Source organism: Erythranthe guttata, chromosome 3 (genome assembly GCF_056151865.1).
Source record: "Erythranthe guttata isolate IM_541 chromosome 3, IM_541, whole genome shotgun sequence".
Taxonomy (NCBI): domain Eukaryota; kingdom Viridiplantae; phylum Streptophyta; class Magnoliopsida; order Lamiales; family Phrymaceae; genus Erythranthe; species Erythranthe guttata.
The window spans coordinates 1,615,628-1,624,121 of record NC_142535.1 but is presented as its reverse complement, the minus strand read 5'-3'; the positions used below and the strand labels follow the sequence as shown (position 1 = coordinate 1,624,121).

At 34.5% G+C, this 8,494-nt stretch overlaps 1 long non-coding RNA gene across 9 annotated transcripts; it reads right to left on the bottom strand.

Moving 5' to 3' along the window:
- Positions 1 to 4,083: 4,083 nt before the first annotated feature.
- LOC148771484 (uncharacterized) lies at positions 4,084 to 5,983 on the bottom strand. Of its 9 annotated transcripts, none has more exons than XR_016030203.1 (7): positions 5,874 to 5,951; positions 5,565 to 5,617; positions 5,402 to 5,471; positions 5,154 to 5,323; positions 4,777 to 4,865; positions 4,517 to 4,628; positions 4,084 to 4,411 (listed from the first exon to the last, which is right to left on the bottom strand). It is a non-coding gene; the product is annotated as an uncharacterized LOC148771484 (long non-coding RNA). The 9 variants fall into 9 exon arrangements; XR_016030201.1 differs by having other exon boundaries at positions 5,154 to 5,289; positions 5,874 to 5,949; XR_016030202.1 differs by lacking the exon at positions 5,565 to 5,617 and having other exon boundaries at positions 5,154 to 5,289; positions 5,874 to 5,975.
- Between the last annotated feature and the right edge of the window lie 2,511 nt (positions 5,984 to 8,494).

Here is an 8,494-nt window from a genome sequence, read left to right as displayed (position 1 = left end):
TCTTCCCCAAGTTTTTCACCCTATATAAGACCAAGCCAAGCACACAATTGGGGATCCATCTTTTACGCAATTTCAAGAGCAACAAAGCAATAACGAAGACGAAGAATTCGAAGACTCCAAGCAAAGATTTATCGTTTATGATTCATTTTATTTGCGTTTTTACTTTATTTACGAGTAGCTAATTTTCTTATTTCTAGGATTTTATTTGGAACCCTGTGGGATTTATGAACCATTTTCTATGATTTTATGCAAGTTTTAATTCCGCATTATTCCTTCTACTTGTTTTATTAAGTTCATGAAACTGGCCACTTTATGCGCTTTTATGTTATTGTTAATCGCATGAATCGGAAGATCGGATTAATAATTAAAACTGTGGTAGAAGAGCTTCTGTGGTATTAACATAGGAATATAGTTAATCTCTCAGGTAGCCATTATTGAGATTTGTGTTTAATGCTATGTTCTAGAATTAATTGCGTAGGAATACAATAATTGAATCTAGGATATTAGAATCGTAATACACGCGGAAACGGGTTATGATTAATTTAGCATCTCAGGTTAATAATACGGATTAATTACTTGCATAATTGAAGGAATTGGGGGAGTAATAATCACATAGGGGGGAAAATAAAATCCTAGGCTTGCTTACCTTGATTAAATCTTCGTTTTAAATTGCTTTCTTGTTTTTGCTTGCCTTTTAATTTAGTTAATTCTATCTAAAGTCGACTGTGTAGGGTGAGCTTGATAATAATTGCTAGAATTTAGCGTCTAGGATTAAGTAATTATATATTCCCTCTGGGTTTGATATCCGGACTTAACTGTCCACTATATTACTTGTACGATACGTGCACTTGTGTGTAGGTATTACAACCAACAAGTTTTTGGCGCCGTTGTCGGGGAATATTTTAATTATTTATTTTATTCTAGCTCTAAATTTAAACAATTTTCACGATTCACCCATTTAATTTTTGTTTTATTTTATTTTTCTTTTTAGGTACTGTGTATGCGCAGGAGACTCGATCTTGCTAGAGAACCGTTAGATCCCGAAATCGAACGTACTTTTCGAGCCGCTAGGAGACGTCAACGCGCAAACAATATATTGGAGGACGAAGAACGCAGACTCGCAGAGGATAATTTACTCGAGGCCAATGGAAACCAAGTCCAAGACCCACCCCCTCAACTTCCATTACAGCCAGCAGTTCGGCCACGGGCACTTCAAGACTACATAATCCCTACTCTCGACGGGTTCCGGCCGAGCATCCAATATCCACCTATTGAGGCGCACAATTTTGAGATCAAGCAAGGCCTCTTGACGATGCTCCAAAATAACGGGCTATTTAGTGGATTGGCTGGTGAAGATCCCCATCTTCACACTGTCAATTTTCTAGATACCTATAAACCCCACCGTCAAAACGGCGTTTCTCAAGAGGCGCTTTAATTAATTCTCTTCAAGCACTCATTACAAGGAAGAGCTCGCCAGTGGTTGATGTCCCAAGCCCCCTACTCTATCTCGTCGTGGCCTCAACTCCTCAACCTTTTCATGAAAGTTTACACCTCGCCCGAGAAGGACGAGAGAATCCGACGAGAAATTCATAATTTTGTCCAAGAGCAATGCGAGCAATTATACGAGGCATGGGAGAGATTTAAAACCCTTTTGAGGCAGTGTCCAACACATGGAGTAGAACAATGGCGGCAAATCCACATCTTCTACCAATGGATTAACGAAAATGCACGAACCGTCTTGGATGCATCAACCGGGGGTAATTTTATGAATCAATCAATACCGGATGCATTTATTATGTTGGATCAAATTGCACAAAATCGGTTTGCCAAGTCAAGCGAGAGGACGGTTAGTGGAGCCAAGAAAGTTCCCGGAGTGTTGGAGTTAGATGCAATTACAGCCCTTCAAGCTCAAGTGACCCAAATTGCACAAAGGACAATTGGTGTGATTCTGCAAATCCCGTCTTTGGTTATTTCCAAGGAATCGCAAATCAAAGTGGTCGCAGCCGTTTATTGTCCAAGAAATTCTTCCTTTCGGAGCTCGTGTTCTACTAAGCTAAGCATGGCTGCTTCAATGCGCTTGGCCCGAGCTCGCGTAATCGGTCCTCTTTACACATGCAGCTCGTCCAAGTCATCAACTCCTTCATCCAGCTCGGCACTACCTCGCGTAATTGGCTGGATCGTATCACCATCACTCGAAAGTGCACAAGAGTGTGGGCAAGTGTTTACTAAAGAACACAAGTGTTGGAAAATAGTAAGAATACTTTATTGAATGAATTCTTCAATGATTACAAATGAATGAAGCTGCCCGTATTTATACAACTCATGAACATTTTGAATGGATGGTGGTGATCATCTTGATCTGAAGGTTAATATTAACTCCTACAATCTGGTGCCAAATATATACGAAAGGAAGGTCCTCTAAAGCCCTTTACATTAATGGGAAGATTCTAGAAGATCTTTTACAATATTAAGATTAACTCCTACGATCTGTTGTTGGACCTAATTGGGCTCCTTTCGTCTTGGGCTCACTTGATGGGTCATCTGTAACCCCTTGGTTCGAAAGCAAAATGGGCGACCTGTGACTATGACACAGAGCTGTATCATGTCAAAAACGAAAAAGAAAAAAAAAACAGTACAAGAAAACTCAAACAACAACAACAAAAATAAAGCCAAAAAAATAAATAAAATAGATAGTGTACCATTATGAGTATGCGGTCTCCGTTACAATTTTGATAAGGCTATTTAATAGGAAGCACATTAGATCCTCTTCACTGAGATAATATCCATTAGCAACATTTCGAACAATCGGGACTACGGGAGGATTACCACTAACGAACCAAAACAAATTGTTGTCAAACGTGACCACAATAACATGCGCACAACTCATTCTTTGCACCGAAGTTTCTCTTATACGGTGAAAATGAGGAATCAATGCAACCATGCCTTCGGGTTCCCGATCATATCTAATCAGCGACCAATAGCTGAACAATCGCAAAGAAGCAAAATTCGTTTGAACATATCGGATTACACATCAATCCTTCGCCGAGAGGATCTTCTGGTTCAAAACATTGCGATATCCCGAAAAAAGTGATGAGTGAATATCGTGATTGAGATCGTGCTAATGCAGTTATGGAAAATTTCAAAAACATGAATTGTCATATATGTATTATATAAAAAAAATTTCTATTTTCAAAAGGTAAAAACGTGATTAATATTGATTTTGAGGATAATTTACCAGAAAAATCGGTTTTGTGTGATTATTTAAAATGGATTAAAAAATAAATAATAAATAAATAATCATAAATTTGTTTGATAATTGTTTTTTGATACTTGTGATTGGAGTTCACTAGTTGTATAGATTATCAAATTAATGCCACCAGGCCTTCGGGTCCCTGATCATATCTAATCAGCGACATAACGACACCATAGCGTAAAAATAATGATAAAAAGTAAACAATAGACAAAGGTATTTATAGCTCTTATGAAGAAAAAATGAGACATGGAAAGAATTATTACCAATGAAATAAATAACATAATATATCATGAGGTAATGAACAACTGATTGCCCTCTAAACTCCATCGTTCGGTAGTATATGTCGTCGATGCCACGAACGTAAACCTCGATGAAGTAGCATGCGGTACTTAGCCATGAATTAATGTCATTCGCGATTATTTCACTACAACAAAAAGTCCCTATCGAGACACAGGAAAGTGTCCCAATATGGTGTTTATTGGGACATTTAGAGTTTTTGGGGCAATTATTATAAGTGTCGCATGTATGTGTGTCGCATTAAGTTGGGGACACTTAAAATGTCCCTATATCATACCTTATTGGGTCACTTAAATACGTCTTATTGACCTGCTTACAAGATACAAATAAGTGTCCCAAAATCTAAATTACGTATATACTAATTAACTTCTTGGGGACACTTATTTGTGCCTTCAAACATATATGCGATATTTACATGCGTCTCAAAAATTTATATTAGGACACTTATAAATGTCAATCTAAAACTAATGATAAAATCAAGTGTCCTATAAAATATTATATTAGGACATTTATAAACAAAAATAAAATGACAATTATTGATCCAACAACCTTATAATCAAAGCACAAATCCACCAATATTACATATATAGTGATAGTAGAACATAATTCATGTTCTCAAATAAAATCATTAAAATTCCCAGTCAATTACATTTAGTCTGATGAGATGGCAACAAAATCACAACTAATATTCAGTTGCAACCTACAACATATACAAGAGTCATGTGGATAACTCGCTCACAACTAATACAAGAGTCGTCCGGATAACTACTCGCACATTGCCAAGTTGTTTTCTTCCTTTCAAGGTTTGCTCTTCCCTCGTGAGTCTAGCTTTTTCTCCATATTCTAATCTTTAAAATCAGTCTGTTACAATATCACACAGAGGACAATTAGAAAGTACAATACACTAAACTTGTTAAAAGACAAAAAGTTTCCGTAAGGTATACATTTAATATCACTTGTACTTACTTTCATATTTTGCCATCATTCCAAGAATCCTATATCCTTGTTGTAAGAAGATGCATTCAATTTCATCTTTCTTAACCATTTTCGTAATATGACGCCAACACCAAACACAAATCTGCAGAAGTTGGAAAAAAATCACACTTTGAATGATTAGAAAATTAAGTATGTAAAAGAAAGAAAAACAGTTAACATAGAAAAAAAATTAAACTAGAAGAGGCAAAATATTACTCTAGAAGAATTTTTGGAGAAAAATGAGCAATTACCAAAGTTTGTTTTCTTCCCACAGTGTGCTAAATCAACACCCTCTGTTTCGTCCCTTCATTCGACTCCTTCAAGTAAATTCGTTGGAAAGCTGGAAATAGATGTTATGATGTAACAACTAAATATGAAGAACTATAAATATAACAATATACATGAATACTAAATGCAAGTTTATTACTTCGTGCTAGATGCAAGTAGATCCGTTAGGTACTAAGAAGAAACAAAGTTAATATTAAATTAGGTAAAACGTAGAAAGTCCTTAAATTTCTCTATAAGATTATGTGATTTGCTAATAATTTTAGTTTGCCATGAATATTCTCAAATCTCACATAGTAATACTATTATCATAAGCAAAGGGATTAAAGGAAAAAAAAAATACCAGTAATGGAACTCTTGAAAATGACTTTCCAATTTGTTTTGTTTGCTTATTTTACTGGTGGTGGCTGGAATTGTACTTAGGCTTGACAAACAAAATGAAAAGAGAGATAAATCTGCCCCTATTTCCCATCATGGCCCTGTTTGAATGATGAAAGCCATAAAAGTCTCTGCCTATAACAATTTGTATTCATCATTGATTATCTTAAACTGTAATGTAATATATAATTCATCATTTAAAAATTAAGTTACCACTCCATAAGTAGATAACTCTCCCTCGAGCCTTCCCCTTTATGAACAGTCATAGGACTTCAATTTTCATCTGTTATAAAAGAAATGCAGAGAGCCCACATAAGATAACAGTTGAAACAAAGCTACCAACTAAACCCTTGACTACGCAAAATTGAAACATTACCATTGGAAACTACAAGAAATTGAAAGCAGACACAATTTCAAGCGGCACACACACTACAACAAAATTTTCGTAATGATTAGGAATAATTAAAATTGAAAAAAAATTGATATGCCTAAATTGATTAAATCGCAGACGCTTCGTTTCTGATTTAGAATTAGGATCCAAATAACTGAATTAAGAGTAAAAATTGAAATGGAAGAGGAGAGGGACGAGAGAGCGAGCGAGAGAGAGCGAGAGAGAGAGAGAGAGAGAGAGAGAGAGAGAGAGAGAGAGAGAGAGAGAGAGAGAGAGAGAGAGAGAGAGATTTACCTCAGATCACGGAATGCCGTCGAAGAGAAGTTGAGTTTGGCTGATAATTTGTGAAGTTAGAGAAGACCCAAACGGGTTTAGGGTAAGAACTCAAACTGTGTGAATATAAGTTTTTAATATTTATTATTTTTTTTTCTCAAAAAAAAATGTATTTTATTTTGAAGTGTCCCTTTAACTTTCATTTTCGGGATACATCATAGGGAATGTCCTAACATCTATTTTATGGGACATTTACTAAATAATATCCCAAAAAAAGTGTCCTAACATGTACTTTTTGTTGTAGTGTTTGATCTTCGCCCCTCGCGAGTATGCTAAGTCACCATCACTCGAAAGTGCACAAGAGTGTGGACAAGTGTTTACTAAAGAACACAAGTGTTGGAGAGAATACTAAGAATACTCTATTGAATGAATTCTTGAATGATTACAAATGAATGAACCTACCCTTATTTATACAACTCAACATTTTCAAAGAATGGTGGTGATCATCTTGATCTGAAGGTTAATATTAATTCCTACGATCTGCTATTAAATATATAAAAAGGAGGTCTTCTAAGCCCCTTTTACATTAATGGGAGCATTCTAGTATATATGTTAGAATGTTAAAATTAACTCCTATGATCTGCTATTGGGCTTAATTGGGCTCCCTTCGTCTTGGGCTCACTCGAATCAACTGTAATCCATTGATTCCAAATCAAAATAGGCGACCCGTGACACCGAGTTGTATCCTGTCAAAAACGAAAAAGAAAAAAAAACGGTACAAGGAAACTCAAACAAAAACAATAACAAAAAAAAAGCAAAACAAAAAATAAACAAAATCTATAGTGTACCACGGGGAATACGATGCTACACCTGGTGATTTTCACCGGGTGGCTCTTTTCTTGACATGTGTCCTTTTTTTATTTATTTTATAATTATATTCTAAAAACCCATTGGGCCATAACTGAACCCGTAGTAGGAATCTTATTAATTAGGGTGCCTGGTTATATTCACCAGGTGTAGCATAGAATTTCCCGTGTACCACTATGAGCTTGGGTATGCGTTGAAATTTTGATGAGGCTATTTAATAGGAACATTACCACTTAAGTGAGATAATATACATGAGCAATATTTCGAACAATCGAGACTACATGAGCATTACCACTAACGAACCAAAACAAATTGTGGTCAAACATGATCAGAATAACATGCACACAACTCATTCTTTGCATCGAAGTTTCTCTTATACGGTGAAAACGAGGAATTAATGCCACCATGCCTTCGGGTTCTCGATCATATCTAATCAGCGGCCAATAGCTGGACAATCAAAAAGAACCAAAATCCGTTTGAACATATCGGGTTACACATTAAACCTTCGCCGAGAGGACCTTCTGGTTCAAAACATTACGATATCCCGAAAAAAGTGTTGAATGAATATCGTGACTAATATCATGCTAATGCGGTTATGGAAATTTTCAAACGCGTGAATTGTCATATATGTCTTATAAAGGTATAATAGGAATATCAATACCATTAGAATTTAAGATAATTATAAAAGTCTAACAGGGGATGTTGCTAAAGGGCAAAAAAAATTGAATCCATACTCTAAGTAAATGTGTTTTGAGGGGTTTTCCCTGATTAACCAATAATAAAAAATGAGTAAACTGTAAAAAGTACCCCTGTGCAATTTCTAAATAGCGAAAACCCCCCTCTATGATAAATAAACTAGCAAAAACCCCCCTGTGAAATTATTTAAATAGCACACTCGACCCTTTTATCATTTGAAGGTTGATTTCATATAAAAAGACACAAATACCCCTGAAATTTTGCAATTAATAAATTCTTATATTTTTTAAATATTTTAATTATTTTATTTGTGTTATATCATAATTATAAAGGTATAATGGGTCTTTAATTTATTTTTATTTTTATTATCACATAATTTTTGCATATATTTTAAATTTTTGTTACATCAAAAGAAAACTTAAGTTCCGTTATTATGTATTTAAAAAAAATCTATACTTAATTTGATTAAATTTTTTTTAATAATTTTTAAATTTAATTATTTACTATTTTTTAACAATATTTTAATTTCTAAACAATCAAATTAAAAGGAAAATATATATACATATTATATATATACATATAAATACATTTTTAGGGTCAATTTTGTCATTTCACGTCCAAAACCAACTACCAGTTGCGCAACCCGCGAATGAGCCACACTTAAGTCAACCGGGGGGTTTTTGCCTTTGACTAAATTTCACAGGAGGTTTTTGCTAGTTTATTTATCACATGGGGTTTTTTGCTATTTAGAGATTACACATGGGTACTTTTTGCAGTTTACTCAATAAAAAAGTAAACAATCAAACATTAATACCCTTTGTAAAACAAATATAAATTCAAAATATCATAAATATTTATAGATGTAAATTAACTATATCTTTCTTAATTTCTTTTCATTGTCGCTAAAAGGCAATGAAATATGTAATAAATGCAATTTGACCCACAAAATAAATATGTACGTGTAACGTGTTAACATACCTGGAAACTAAGTCGGTTCAGCAAGAAAGACATGAAAATTGCACTTTGATTTTCTTTTGGAAGCTTTTACCAAATTAATTAATTAAATGCTTCTAGACAAC